At 48.0% G+C, this 14,755-nt stretch overlaps 1 protein-coding gene and 1 long non-coding RNA gene across 2 annotated transcripts in view; one reads left to right on the top strand and one right to left on the bottom strand.

Moving 5' to 3' along the window:
- The window catches only part of LOC140417948 (uncharacterized), a 142,860-nt gene that overhangs the window by 39,093 nt on the left and 89,012 nt on the right, over nucleotides 1–14,755 (bottom strand). The window lies entirely within an intron of this gene.
- On the top strand, nucleotides 6,601–14,519 carry LOC140419931 (uncharacterized). Its single transcript, XR_011946097.1, has 2 exons — nucleotides 6,601–6,809; nucleotides 12,380–14,519. It is a non-coding gene; the product is annotated as an uncharacterized lncRNA (long non-coding RNA).

The following is a 14,755-nucleotide window of genomic DNA, read 5'->3' as shown; positions in this document are numbered from 1 at the left end:
GGATGTAATGAGGTCAGGAGCTGAGAGACCCTGGCGGAACCCAAACTGAGCGTCCAGGAGCAGGTTATTGTAGAATAAGTACCACTTAATAGGACCATTGATGACTCCTTCCATCAGTTTGCTGATGATGGAGAGTATTCCAACAGGGAAGTAATTGGCTGGGTTGGATTTGGCCTGTTTACTGACCCCATAAATGCCAGCCATCTCCTGGGGAAACCAGCCCTTTAATTGTGAACATTAGGAAAGAGACCATCCTTTTAGCCAGACAAATAAATGTGTCAAGCTGAGGGAGCAAAGGATGTCAATGTCTTTAAGAGAGAGAGACCTGGGCCAAGCTTTGCAGAGTCTGTACCCTCCCTGGATTCACTTCCTTTCCCTTCAATTGCTGCAAGTGACCAATTGAAGGTGAGAATGAGAAAAGAAATGGAAAGGGGGAGAAAATAACGTGTTTTACTCACAGATGTTGGAAACAGGGGTCTGTGTGCACCTCAAGCTGATTCAGGTTGAAGGAACAACAGCTTTGCTCCGCAGAAACCTCCATGTCCAACTTCCGCATTGAGACAATGGGGGAGCTCTGATTGGCGGAGGGGCAGGTTCTTTCCGGTCCTCCCAGTCTTTCCATTGGTCAAGATCTGATCGAAAGGTCAGCGGAAGTGAGCTCTCCTGCGCATACGCAACTTCCCCTCTCCCTGAGACATGCGCAGTCCCGGGTCAGGGGATGGGGTTATTCCCGACGGCCGGAACTGTCAGCCGGTTGCCTGGAAACCGTTTCGAGGATGTGTTGGAGGAGAGAGAACAAAGGGTGGGGCGGGGCACGCGTGTCCGCGCGCCGGCGTATGCGCACTAATGCATTGACATCACCGCGGAGCGGATTGATTTCTATTGGCTGATTTAGAGGATGAGCTCCTTTGTGATGTCACAATGTGGAGGTTGGACAATGAGTTTCAGACTAAAACTTCCTCCTCTGGGCAACATCTGGGAGCAAATCAGTGTCTCCCCCTTTCAGAAGGTCATAAGATACAGGAGCAGAATTAGGCCATTGGAATCAGTTGAAAGAAGAACCATAGTTTCTGGTTGAGCTTTGTGTTAGCTGTCCAACCAGACTGACCATATATAAATAGCTAACCCGGTATTATGTTGTGATGAGGGTTTAGAAAGAGACCCTGGATAGACGAGTTCACTGAAGCTGTGGGCTTGTCAGCTGTACAATGAAACCAGGCATCAAACAGCCACAGAGACCTCTAATATTGGACATTGGGTTTAATCCTGTTCTGTATTAAACAGACCTATATGATACTGGGTGATTGTGATATAGTTAATCTGACCCTTTATTCATTCAATTCCAAAAGTGAATAACATTGATTCAAGTAAAGTGACTACCTTGTCAATCTGTCAATAAAGTGGTGTCAGTTCATGCAGATCCATGTCTGAACTCAATTCCATTACTTATTTTTGTTACTGACTAGACTGTCTCTCTCTTCTCTCCTCTCTCTCTCTCCTGCCTTTTTCAGTCTCTGGTGCTCCTCTCTCTCTCTCTGGTGCCTCTCACTCCTTCTGCTTCCTCTCTCTTCCTCTGTCTCTTTCAGCTGCCAATCACTCTCTCTCTTCAGTGCTTAGGAAGGCAGGTGGGATAGTTTCCTTTGGTAGCCAAGGACTGAGATTATAAGAACAGGGAGATTGTGTTGGAACTGCATCAAACACCAGTTAGACCACAGCCATATTACAGGAACAATGTGATCACACGGGAGAGACTGCAGAGGAGATTTATTTATTTAAATTTAGAGTGCCCAATTATTTTTTTCCAATTAAGGGGTAATTTATTGTGGCCAATCGACCTACCCTGCACAACTGTGTGTTGTGGGGGCAAAACCCATGCAAACACAGGGAGAATGTGCAAACCCCACACGGACAGTGACCCAAAGTCGGGATCAAACCTGGGACTTCATGCTGCCTGCTGCAGAGGAGATTTATAATGATGTTCCCAGGGATGGAGAATTTTAACTATGAGGAAATATTGGATCTCCCCAGTGTGAATTCGCCGGTGTCCAGTGAGTTGCTCCGATCGCATGAATCTCGTCCCACAGTGAGAGCACCTGAACGGTCTCTCATCAGTGTTTTATAGAATTTCCCACAGTTTAGACATTTGAAAGGTCTGTCTTTAATAATAATAATCTCTATTGTCACAAGTAAGCTCACATTAACATTGCAATGAAGTGAAAAGCCCCGAGTCGCCACATTCTGCCGTCTGTTCGGGTACACGGTGGGAGAATTCAGAATGTCCAAATTACCCAACAGCACGTTAGATAAACTCGGTCAGTTCTCACTGGAACGACGGAGGTTGAGAGGTGAGCTGATAGAGGTTTACAAGATTATGAGTGGTATGGACAGAGTGGATAGTCAGATGCTCTTTACTAGGGTAGGAGAGTCAAGTACTAGGGGACATAGGTTTAAAGTGTGCGGGGAAAAGTTCAGAACAGACGTGCGAAGCAGGTTTTTTACACAGGGTGGGAAATATATGGAACATGCTGCCTGGGGAGGTGGTGGGAGCAGGTACGGTAGCGGCATTTAAGGGACATCTAGATAAATTTATGAATAGGGTGGGAATGGAAGGATATTGACTCCATGAGCGCAGACGGTTTTAGTTTAGGCAGGTATAATGGTCGGCGCAGGCTTGGAGGGCTGTATTGTTCTATGTTTTTTTAAAATTTAGAGTACCCAATTCATCTTTTCCAATGAAGGGGCAATTTAGCATGTTCAATCCACCTACCCTGGGTTGTGGGGGTGACACCCACGCAAACACGGGGAGAATGTGCAAACTCCACAAGGACAGTGACCCAGAGCTGGGATTGGCCCTGGGACCTCGGTGCCGTGAGACTGCAATGCTACCACTGCGCCACCGTGCTGCTCTTGTATTGTGCTATGTTCACCTCTTTCAGGACTTGTGGGGGGAAACTGGAGCACCCGGAGGAACCCACGCAGACACGGGAAGAATGTGCAGACTCCGCACAGACAGTGATCCAAGTCGGGAATCGAACCTGGGTCCCTGGCACTATGAAGCAACAGTGCTAACCACTGTGCTACTGTACCACCCCAATATGATCCCACTAGTATTTCAGCAAGGCGGATGACTGCAGGAATCCCTTCTCACAATGATGATTGGCTGGTGTACAGTGAGTTGAGATGATCGCCTGAACCCAGTCCCGCAATGAGAGCACCTGAACGGTCTCTCATCAGTGTGATTATGTTTTTTAAAAATATATATTTATTCAAGTTTTTCAACAAATTTTCAACAACCGCCCCACCCCCCAACAAAAAGAAAGCAACAAGAACACAAGTAGAAATTATACATTGGATTTCTACATGTACAGTAACCCCCCTTATAACAGTAAACAGCACAAATAGGGGAAAAAAACACCTTAACCCAAACCCCCCCCCCCCCACCCCAAGAGAACCCCCCCCCCCCTCCCTCCCCCACCCCCCACCCTCCGCGAGATAGTCTAGGAAGGGTTGCCACCGCCTGAGGAACCCCTGCACAGACCCTGGCAAGGCAAACTTTATCCTCTCCAGCTTGATGAACCCTGCCATGTCATTGATCCAAACTTCCACACTAGGGGGCTTCAAATCCTTCCATAGTAGCAAAATCCTCCGCCGGGCTATCAGAGACGCAAAGGCCAGAATACCGGTCTCTTTCACCTCCTGCACTCCCGGCTCGTCCGATACCCCACATAATGCTAATCCCCAGCTCGGCTTGACCTGGGCATTCACCACCTTGGACATAGTCCTCGCAAAACCCCTCCAAAACCCATCCAGTGCCGGGCATGACCAGAACATATGGACGTGATTTGCCGGGCTCCCCGAGCACCTCCCACATCTGTCCTCCACACCAAAGAACCTACTCAACCTCGCCCTTGTCATATGCGCTCTGTGAGTAACCTTGAACTGTATTAGGCTGAGCCTGGCGCAAGAGGAGGAAGAATTAACCCTACTCAGGGCATCAGCCCACAGACCCTCATCTATCTCCTCCCCAAGCTCCTCCTCCCACTTGCCCTTTAACTCCGCCACCGAGGCCTCCTCCTCTTCCTGCAGCTCCTGATAAATCGCCAAAACCTTGCCAACTCCAACCCATATACCCGAAATCACCCTGTCCTGAATCCCACGTGCCAGAAGCAGATGGAATTCCCTCACCTGCCGCCTCACAAACGCCCTCACTTGCATGTACCTGAAAGCGTTTCCCAGGGGTAGCCCAAACTTCTCCTCTAACGGCCCCAGGCTCGCAAACGTCCCATCGATGAACAGGTCCCCCATTCTTCTAATCCCCGCCCGCTGCCAGCTCCAAAACCCCCCATCCATCCTTCCCGGGATGAACTGATGGTTCTCCCAAATCGGGGACCAAACCAAGGCCCCCACCTCGCCCCTGTGTCGCCTCCACTGCCCCCAGATCTTCAGCGTCGCCGCCACCACCGGACTCGTGGTGTACCTTGTCGGCGAGAGCGGCAGCGGTGCCGTCGCCAGCGCCCTCAGGCTCGTGCCCACACAGGACGCCATCTCTAGCCTCTTCCACGCTGCCCCCTCTCCCTCCATTACCCACTTCTGGATCATCGCCACATTGGCTTCCCAATAATAGCCACACAGATTCGGCAGCGCCAGCCCCCCCTGTCCCTGCTACGCTCCAGAAACACCCTCTTCACCCTCGGGGTCTTATTCGCCCACACAAATCCCATGATGCTCCTACTTACTCGTTTGAAAAAGGCCTTGGGGATCAAAATGGGAAGGCAATGGAACACAAAGAGATACCTCGGAAGGACCGTCATTTTTACCGACTGCACCCTACCCGCCAGTGAGAGTGGCAGCATATACCATCTTTTAAAATCCTCTTCCATCTGCTCCACCAACCGCGTCAAATTAAGCTTGTGCAGGGCCCCCCAACTCCTAGCTACTTGGATCCCCAGGTACTGAAAGCTCCTTTCCGCCCTCTTCAGCAGTAACTCGTCTATCCCCCTTCCCTGGTCCCCTGAATGCACCACAAAGAGCTCACTCTTCCCTACATTGAGTTTATACCCCGAAAATTCCCCAAACTCCCTAAGGATCCACATGACCTCCGCCATCCCCTCCACTGGATCCGCAACATACAACAACAGGTCATCGGCATACAACGACACCCAGCGTTCCTCTCCCCCCCAAACCAATCCCTTCCATTTCGTGGACTCCTTCAGTTCCATGGCCAGCGGCTCAATTGTTAGTGCAAACAACAAGGGGGACAAGGGGCACCCCTGTCTCGTCCCCCGGTACAGCCGCGGTTTTGTACTCCGACCTCCGCCGGTTCGTAGCCACACTCACCACCGGGGCTCTATATAGCAGCCTGACCCAACTGAACCCAAACCTCCGCAACACTTCCCAAAGATACTCCCACTCCACCCGATCAAAGGCCTTCTCCGCGTCCATAGCTGCCACTACCTCCACTTCCCCCTCCACCGAGGGCATCATAATCACATTGAGGAGCCTCCGCACATTTGTATTTAGCTGCCTACCCTTCACAAATCCCGTCTGGTCCTCATGAATCACCCCCGGGCCACAGTCCTCAATTCTCGTAGCCAGCACCTTCGCCAGCAACTTAGTGTCAACATTGAGGAGCGAGATCGGTCTATACGACCCACATTGCAATGGATCCTTGTCCCGCTTCAAGATCAAAGAAATCAGCGCCCTGGACATTGTCGCCTTATTAAAAGTCCTCACTAGCAACTGGCCCAGCAGGTCCACATATTTCCTGTAGAATTCAACCGGGAACTCATCCGGCCCCGGGGCCTTCCCCGCCTGCATGCTCCCCAATCCTTTAATCAGCTCCTCCAGCCCAATCGGCGCCCCCAAACCAGCCACCTCGTCCTCCTCCACCCTCGGGAACCTCAGCTGATCTAGGAATCATCGCATCCCCTCCTCCCCCGCTGGGGGCTCAGACCTGTATAGATCCCCATAGAAGTCCCTAAATACCTCGTTTATTCTCACCGCACTCCGCACCTTTTCCCCCCTCTATCTGAAACTCCACCAATCTCCCTCTCTGTGATATGGTACGAATTAAGTAATGGCATGATGGGAAAACTGGTCAATGGGATGACTGGTCAAAAGGTTTGAGACAATACCAGATAGACTGAAAGTACTCATTCCAGCTCCCCAGGCCCAGGTAAAGAATGCTGCCCTAACCATTTTCAGAGCTGTATGGCCATGGGCCAACTCTGCATAACTTGAAGTCTGACAAGATCAGCGAAGGTCGAGCCATTCCAAAACACCGGACCTCGGCAACTCCTGATAAAACTAACTCGTCATAACCCAGGGCCGGAGGGATTTAAAACAAAGATAGTTCAGGAAGAAACAAATCTATTCTGACCTTTCAATGTTCCCTCCGAGGACTAAATAATGGTATGAGTGATATGACCAAACATGGTCTGGTCTTTGCTTCCGTTTGTATTTCCGATTAAACTGCTGGCCATACTGTTGTCACATAATCTTGATAAAGTTAATGTATAAAATATTAACTGAATTCTCCGCAAAGCGCGGAACTTGTGGCAGACTGAGCAGTTTTGTTTACTTCTCTCTGACTTCAAGTTTCAGCCATTACTGCAAGCAGTTGTTTTCGAAAATAAAGCTTGTTATTCTGTCTTAACGAGTGTGTTGAATTTTTCTCGCACAGAAGCGAAAATATTGACTTTCACAATTTGGAGCAAGCGAGTAGTTACCAATATCCTGAGTGAATTCCGTGGGGGACTGAAGAAGTGATCGAGCCAGACCCGGAGGAAAGAGACAGATGCCGGCACAAGGTAAGATTAACCTTGGTCTCTCTCTCTCTCGGATTAGTGGTTCGACCCCTCATCCCTGACGGAACTAACTAAACAGGTGACGGTGCTCGAATCTAAATTGTACTTATTAAATTGTTAGTAGAGTACTGCGGGTCAGGAACCTCTTGCTTGTTTTACAGGTTTAAATTTGGGTCAGGGACTTCTATACAATTTGGGTCAGGGACCCTGAAATTTGATTTGGTACCAGGGATTTTTTTTGATTGCCAGGGGCACATTTTATTGACATTATGGGACAGAGTTTAGACAAAACCAGGGGCAATTCCCCTCTATTTTTCATGTGTTCTGAAAACCCTTCTCACGAACCTAATTTCCGAAAACTTTTTGCAGCGCTGAACAATAAATTGGGTAACGATATTTGGCCACTAGGGGGCACTTGGAACTACGATAATTGCATTTCTGCTGAGAAAATCATTTGGCAGAGAAACGCCGGTTTTAAGTGGAAGTTTTAAATCTTAGTCCACTAAGCGCCACGAACAATCACTATTAATGAGTTGGAGAGATAATGTCTGTAGAAAAGGGATTGATGATTGTGTGGATGGTAAAGCAAAGAATTGGGAGACTTTAAAATTGGAATATGAACTTTGGGATAGAAAGCATAAACAACAGGGCGAAAATAAAAAATCTCCAACCAATTGGCAGAGAGGGCTAGCCAAGCAGATTAAACGAAAGGAGGATCCTCCCAGTTACTCTGGCATGCCGATGTTTCCCTATTCAGGCGATACGGAAGAGGATTTAACCCCTGGACCCCACCCTCATCCTGCACACCCAGACCCTACAATTCCACTGTCCCAAGTCCAGACTCCCCCATATGATCCCACTGCCAATGAAACTCCTGCTAACGCATCCCCCATAGCAACACGCACTCGGTCGCAGATGCAAGCCGTTAATATGGAACAACCCTTCACCTCTGTTAATCAGGCTTTTCTTGATTAATCACTCCAACCTAAGGAGGAGGAAACTTTTCCGCCACCACCTCCCCCTGCAAATTATCCCATTAGGAGTGTTATTAACCCCCACGCTGGTGATAATGACGACCCATTCATTGAGGTGTGGCAGGCTTTTAAACCCCATGAGCTATGTTTGATCATGGCCCAATGTCCCTCCTGCAACGAGGACCCAGAGGGGTTCACTGAGTTTTTGAGGAGAACTGCGACCATGTACGGTGCTACCGCACGTGATCAATATTCTCGGATTTATTCATCCCTTCCCCCAGAATTAGGGAAAAGATGGAAAAATGAATTAGGACTTCATGGGGACACGTGGACGGCCTTCAGCGCCGCACACCAAACGGAGGACGATCAGCGTACTTTAATGTTCCCTGCGCTAAACCAGGCTCTCCGTAAACCCGTTGACATCGCCAAACTCCTTGAATGTACCCCCACTTCTAAGGAAGATGGTCCAGAATTTGTTGACCGCTTTTGTGGCGTGTACACTCTTTACTCCAGGGACATTGCTTTCAATGCAGGCACACAGTCTCCCCAATTTAATGCACTATTAATGCAGGTTTTGCCTGACCGCGTAGCATCCAGGATTAAAACTAATAACATGGGCTGGTCTGACAATTCTAAACCTCAAATGAAACGTGCTGTGTCTTATTATTGGAGCAATGGCCATAATCATGAGACCTGTTACAAAGACACTTCACCCAAAATTAAATCCGAATTCATCCAACTTCCCTCTCAAAGAAGAGCTCCTAAAGGTCAGAACTCTCAGACAGATTCACGTTACTATCGCCCAGATTGCACGGACCCTCCTGAATTTGGTTACCGCTCACAGGCTCCTTCCCTCTTCACTCCACACACGGAGGATTTTGACAGCGCTCCTCCGCGTCGTCCTCCTGCCAAATATAATGTCACTTGCTTCAACTGTCAACGTACCGGCCTCTACGCTAGGGATTGTCCAACACCCCGACAGCAAGGTAGATTTCAACCCCGTCGGCAGACACCCTTTACTACCTCTAACCCCTACTGACTAGCCAGATCAAACTTTCCGGTCTTCTCAACAGACCACTCTAACGAGCCCACCGCCACGATTTACATAGAGGGCGTGCCTATCCCCTTCCTGACTAACACCAGCGCAACTCATTCTACGCTAGACTGGACATTAATTCAGAAACATTGCTTTCCCCTTTCTGATAAGCATGTGGAACTTGCTGGTTTCATGGGGGAAGGTGCTGTTTATCTGCTTACGAAGCCGCTCTCTGTTCAATTTGAGGGCCGGGAGTGTTGCATCCCTTTCACAGTTACCCGCGTCCTCGGTGTCAACCTGGCCGGACGTGACTTGCTGTGTCCCTTGCAGGTGGAAATTGTTTGCCTTGATAACGGCATTACTATAACAGCTATCCCGCAGGCCCAGCTTCTAAATTTTCCCCTTTTCACTACTCCTCAGTGGTGGTCGGTTGATTTTGATCCCTCCCACTTTTCACCTCCCTTAGATATTCCCGATCCACATGTCACTCTTTGCTACGATCATACAGGATGCTCGCCTGATTTGGAGAGCATTTACCAAGACGCCCTCGGTTCTCGACAATCCGTTTCCTTTGTTGGCCTCGCTAAGGGAAAAGAAGGGTCTGCCTTTCTTGTCAATTTACCCCATGGCCTCTGGCGTCAGTCGGGACTTGTGTTACCCCACATGACCCTTTCTGTGAACGAAGGCTACAGTGCCAAGTCCTTGGGATTTCTGGCAGCTGCACTGCGAGGACAAGCTGATCCTTTCTTTAATGGAAGTCAAATCCTACCCGCAGGCACTTTAGAATATTTTCAACGCCCATTTGTCCTCATTGGCACATTGCACCACCATCGTTCAGTCCAATCAGCGACTTCTGAACTACCCGCAGATTTATGGGCGGCCAGTTCCTAAGATAGGAAGACCATCTGAATGGCGTTTGGTCCAAGACCTCGGACGTATTAATCAGATAGTAGAACCCTTACATCCTATTGTCCCAAACCCGGCGACAATCCTTAGTAATGTCCCACCGGAAGCGACTGTTTTCACCCTTGTTGATTTACAACATGCCTTTTTTGTGATACCCCTCGCCCCTGAATCACAGTATTTGTTTGCCTTTACATTTAAGGGCAACCAATACACTTGGACTAGGCTCCCACAGGGCTTCATTCATTCTCCAACCCTTTCCTCACAAGCATTGCACTCCCCGTTAGTGACATTATCAACTCCTGGTGGCTCCACCATCATCCAATATGTTGATGACTTACTCCTTGCCAGCCCTGACTTCAACGCTAACCAGCGTGACACCATTTACCTGCTCATAACCGTCTCCATTCATGGGGATATGGGATCCCGCCCACTAAAGTTCATAAAGGCCAACGGCAGGTCAAATTTTTTGGGTGTCCTAATAAGTGCTTCTGATCGCTCCCTTACACAGGAACACATTACTCCTATACTGCAGACCCCATTTCCTACATCACCCAAGCAGGTGCGAGCCTTTTTAGGATTGGTGTACTTTTGCAGACAATGGATTCCGAATGTTACTGTCCATACTAAAGATTTAACTCCATACTCCTCTCAAAATGCTCCTCTTAAGTGTGAACTTCCTGATTCAGCAAAGTAATCTTTTGTTACACTCAAAAGCACCCTGGCTACCGCCCCAGCGCTAGGACGACCTATGTATGACAGACCCTTTCAGTTGTACGTTAATGTTCTTGATGAATGTGCCACTGGTGTTCTAACACAAGAACACGGTGACCGGAGCCGCCCGGTCGCCTACTATTCTACCAAATTGGATCCTGTAGCTTGCGGTCTACCTCCCTGCACCCAAATTCTTACGGCTGTCCATTTGTTAGCACAGGCAGCCTCTAATCTGACCCTTCACCAGCCAGTACAAGTGCATACCTGTGGCTCTCCTAACATCTCAGCAAACCCAGCATCTGACTCAAGCCCGCTTGAGCCGCTATGAGGTTTCACTATTGCAAAACCCCTATCTCTCTTTTCATTACTGTTCTTACCTTAAATCATGCTGTGTTCCTCGAACATCCCCCCGATAACCTTGCGGACCCGCCACACGACTGTTTGTTTCAGAATCACTTCCTTAACGCGCCTCGCCCAGATTTAACGGACCGGCCTATTGATAATCCAGATCTAATTTTTTATGTTGATGGCAGTTCCTCCATTTCTCTCACTGGCATCCCACAGTCGGGATATGCCGTGGTAACCGACACTGACGTGCAGGAAGCAGCAGCCTTCGAGACCCCTGTCTCCGCACAAAAAACCGAGCTATTTGCCCTTACTCGAGCATGTATTTTGGCCACAGATAAAAGTACTAATGTTTACACTGATTCTAGGTATGCCTTTGGCGTGACCCACGATTTTGGTCGTCTCTGGCAACAGCGAGGCTTTCTCATCTCAGCGGGAGCTCCCATTCAAAATGCTCTTTGGGTTAAAAATCTCCTCGATGCTATTCAGTTTTCCATCAATTGGCAATTATTAAATGTGCTGCGCACACAAAGGGGGACACTCCTGTTCAATTAGGAAATGCCAGTGCTGATTCGGCTGCTAAGGCTGCGGCTATATCAGCCTCTCTGATTGTTCCCAGTGGGGCTAATCAGGCTCTAAACCAGGTACCTGCATTAGGAACGAAGGGCATGCCAGAGATAACTGAAGTTCAAAATTTACAGAGGGACGCCTCTGATTCCGAGCGCACACTATGGAAGTCAATAGGGTGTTCACACTCCTTGACACGAGACCTCTGGCTTACTCCCGTTGGTCAAGTTTGTATTCCGAATTCTTTATTGCCGATACTTATTGATTATTTGCATTCTTGTACCCATCTTGGCAAGGAGGGAATGGTACAGCTACTCCTGAAAGCTTGGTGGCACCCAGATCTGAATACAGCAGCACAAATGCGGCTGGATCGATGCGTTATTTGCATGAAGCATAATATGGGTAAAAGCATTAAATGCCCTCCAGGAACCACTCCCTTGCCAGATGGCCCTTTTGCCTGTATACAGCTTGATTTTATCGAATTGCCAAAAGCACAGTGCTATAAATATTGTTTAGTCATAATCGATGTGTTTAGTAAATTGATTGAAGCCTTCCCCACCACTAAATGTACGGCACATACGGTGGTGAAGTTGTTGTTAACGGAAGTCATTCCTCATTTTGGGGCACCCAAAATGGTGAGCTCAGACAATGGACCACATTTTGTGGCTCGAATCAATACTGAATTGTGCGAAGCACTCGTAATTAAACAGCAACTGCACTGCGCGTATCACCCGCAGGCTGCAGGAATTGTGGAAAGAGCCAACGGGACTTTAAAAGACAAATTATCTAAATTAACTGAAGAAACTGGGTTAAATTGGCTAAAAGTATTACCCTTGGCACTGTTCCACATGCGAGTGACTCCCCATTTGCGGACCGGACTGTCAGCTGCAGAGATAGTCTATGGTCGGCCAATGAGGACTCCCTGGGATGCCCATGAAAAACCCCTAGAGGGAGTAGACCTCCATGTGATGGGGGAACAAATGCAGAATTATTTGAAGCAATTAACACTTTCTCTGAAGTTTCTCCATTCACAGGTAAAACAGGCACATCTCCCAGTAACGGCAGGGACAGCCGTCCCTCGATATCCAGTGATCAAACCCGGAGACCACGTGTTGGTGAAAAACTGGGACAGAAAGAAACTAGGACAACGCTGGAGCAGACCCTTCCTCGTGCTGCTGACTACACCAACCACCGTCAAACTTGAAGGACGTTCAAGTTGGATACACCTAATCGATTGCCAGAAGATAGTCTCCAACCCAGACGAGAACACAGGATGAAGATCTTCATTATAATTTTTGGACTCTCTGGACTATTTAGCCTTAATGGCCACTCGGTAGTAAAAAAAAACGACCTCAACGAGACCTGCCTTCCAATACCTATTTATATATGTCATATCTTTATGCCGAACAATTGAACGTAAGCAAGTGTTGGGTTTGTACCCACATCCCTGTCCATTCGAGGGAAGGAATACCTCTCCAATCCCTCCCCTTTCGTATCGCAGAGATGGTTGAATGGATTTTACGACAAAATCAAACAGGGAGCAGGGGAGGTAGGGGGGATATGGAAATATGGAGATCTGCTGGCTATGACACGACTAAATTTTCAGCTTCGTATCAACCTACCTATAATCATGCCTTGACTCCACCCTCCCTCACTGTCCACTCGTATAATGTTCAAGGTTCCATGTGTTTTAATAAATCAGGGAAAGGAAAGTTAATGGGGCAAAGTAGATGCAACCTTACAGTTGACTGGCAAGGACCGGTACCAGGCATATCCAACAAGGGCATGTTTAACTGTGATTGGTCCAAGGTATGGAATATAACCTCTAACATTTCATGGGGACAGACATCCCCAATCCCCTGGATGACATCAGCTGATGATTTTACGGCCTATAATGGAACCTATTTTATATGCGGCATATCCATGGCTCCCCATTGATTGGACAGGATCCTGCTTTTTGGGATATGTTATACCTCAAATGCGTCACCTACCCAGCCTTAAGCACTCCCCCTCGCGAGCAAAAAGGACTATTTCTGAAACAGAGCAGTTCTTTATGATGGCCTTTCCCTTGTACGAAATGGGCAAGGCATCCGACGAACTGATCCACATGGCCACAGCATTGGAACAACTGGCGAACGTAATGGCAGCAGAAGCCAGGGAAGCTGGATAGGCACTGGCTGAGGTCTCAGCTGAGCTAGTAGCTGTCCGGACCGTGGCATTACAAAATCGACTGGCTTTGGATTATCTGTTAGTCTCTCAGGGAGGAACGTGCGCTATCATAGGTCAGGAGTGCTGTACTTATATTCCAGATGGCTCTGAAAATATCACTAACCTGGCCGACCATATTAAGAGACAGGCTGCTCAAATTCAAGAGATTGGCAGTGAATTTCATGACTATAGCCCGCCGGGTTGGCAAGGATGGTTGGGTCACGGATTATTTGATTGGATCTTTAAGGCCTTCATTCTACTACTCCCAATTCTACTCGGGTTAGGATTTCTTGGTTGCTTGTGTAAATGCATTTTCAAACGAGTCATGGATATACCTATTTAACTAGTTGTCATGATATGACAAAAGGAGGGAATGTGATATGGTACGAATTAAGTAATGGCATGATGAGAAAACTGGTCAATGGGAAGATTGGTCAAAAGGTTTGATACAATACCAGATTGACTGAAACTACTCATTCCAGCTCCCCAGGCCCAGGTAAAGAATTCTGCCCTAACTATTTTCAGACTAGTATGGCCATGGGCCAACTCTGCATAACTTGAAGTCTGAAAAGATCAAGCCATTCCAAAACACCGGACCTCGGCAACTCCTGATAAAACTAACTCGTCATAACCCAGGGCCGGAGGAATTTAAAACAAAGATAATTCAGGAAAAAACAAGTCTATTCTGACGTTTCAATGTTCCCTCCGAGGACTAAATAATGGTATGAGTGATATGGCCAAACATGGTCTGGTCTTGCTTCCGTTTGTATTTCCGCTCAAACTCCTGACCATACTGTTGTCATATAATCATGATAAAGTTAATGTATAAATATTGAGCTAATTCTCTGCAAAAAGCGCAGAACTTGTGACAGACTGAGCAGTTTTGTTGACTGCCCTCTGACTTCAAGTTTCAGCCATTACTGCAAGCAGTTGTTTTCGAAAATAAAGCTTGTTATTCTGTCGTAACGAGTGTGTTGAATTTTTCTACCACAGAAGCAGGAAAATATTAACTTTGACAATACAATGCCCCCAAAAAGTTCACCAAATTACACGTTCCATGTCGTGACCTCCGGCCCTCGAGACCTTCCAGCCGAAACTCACGAAAAGCAACATGTAGGCAACAGTCAGTAAAAGGCTGGAAAGTCCCAGAGTCTATCCCGACCGTCCAAGGGGACCAACCCCCGGAGCCTCCAGGAGCAGCA

This window comes from Scyliorhinus torazame, chromosome 5 (assembly GCF_047496885.1).
Source record: "Scyliorhinus torazame isolate Kashiwa2021f chromosome 5, sScyTor2.1, whole genome shotgun sequence".
Lineage (NCBI taxonomy): Eukaryota > Metazoa > Chordata > Chondrichthyes > Carcharhiniformes > Scyliorhinidae > Scyliorhinus > Scyliorhinus torazame.
Note: the sequence above shows the minus strand (reverse complement) of the source record. Positions and strands in the feature narration are given on the sequence as shown.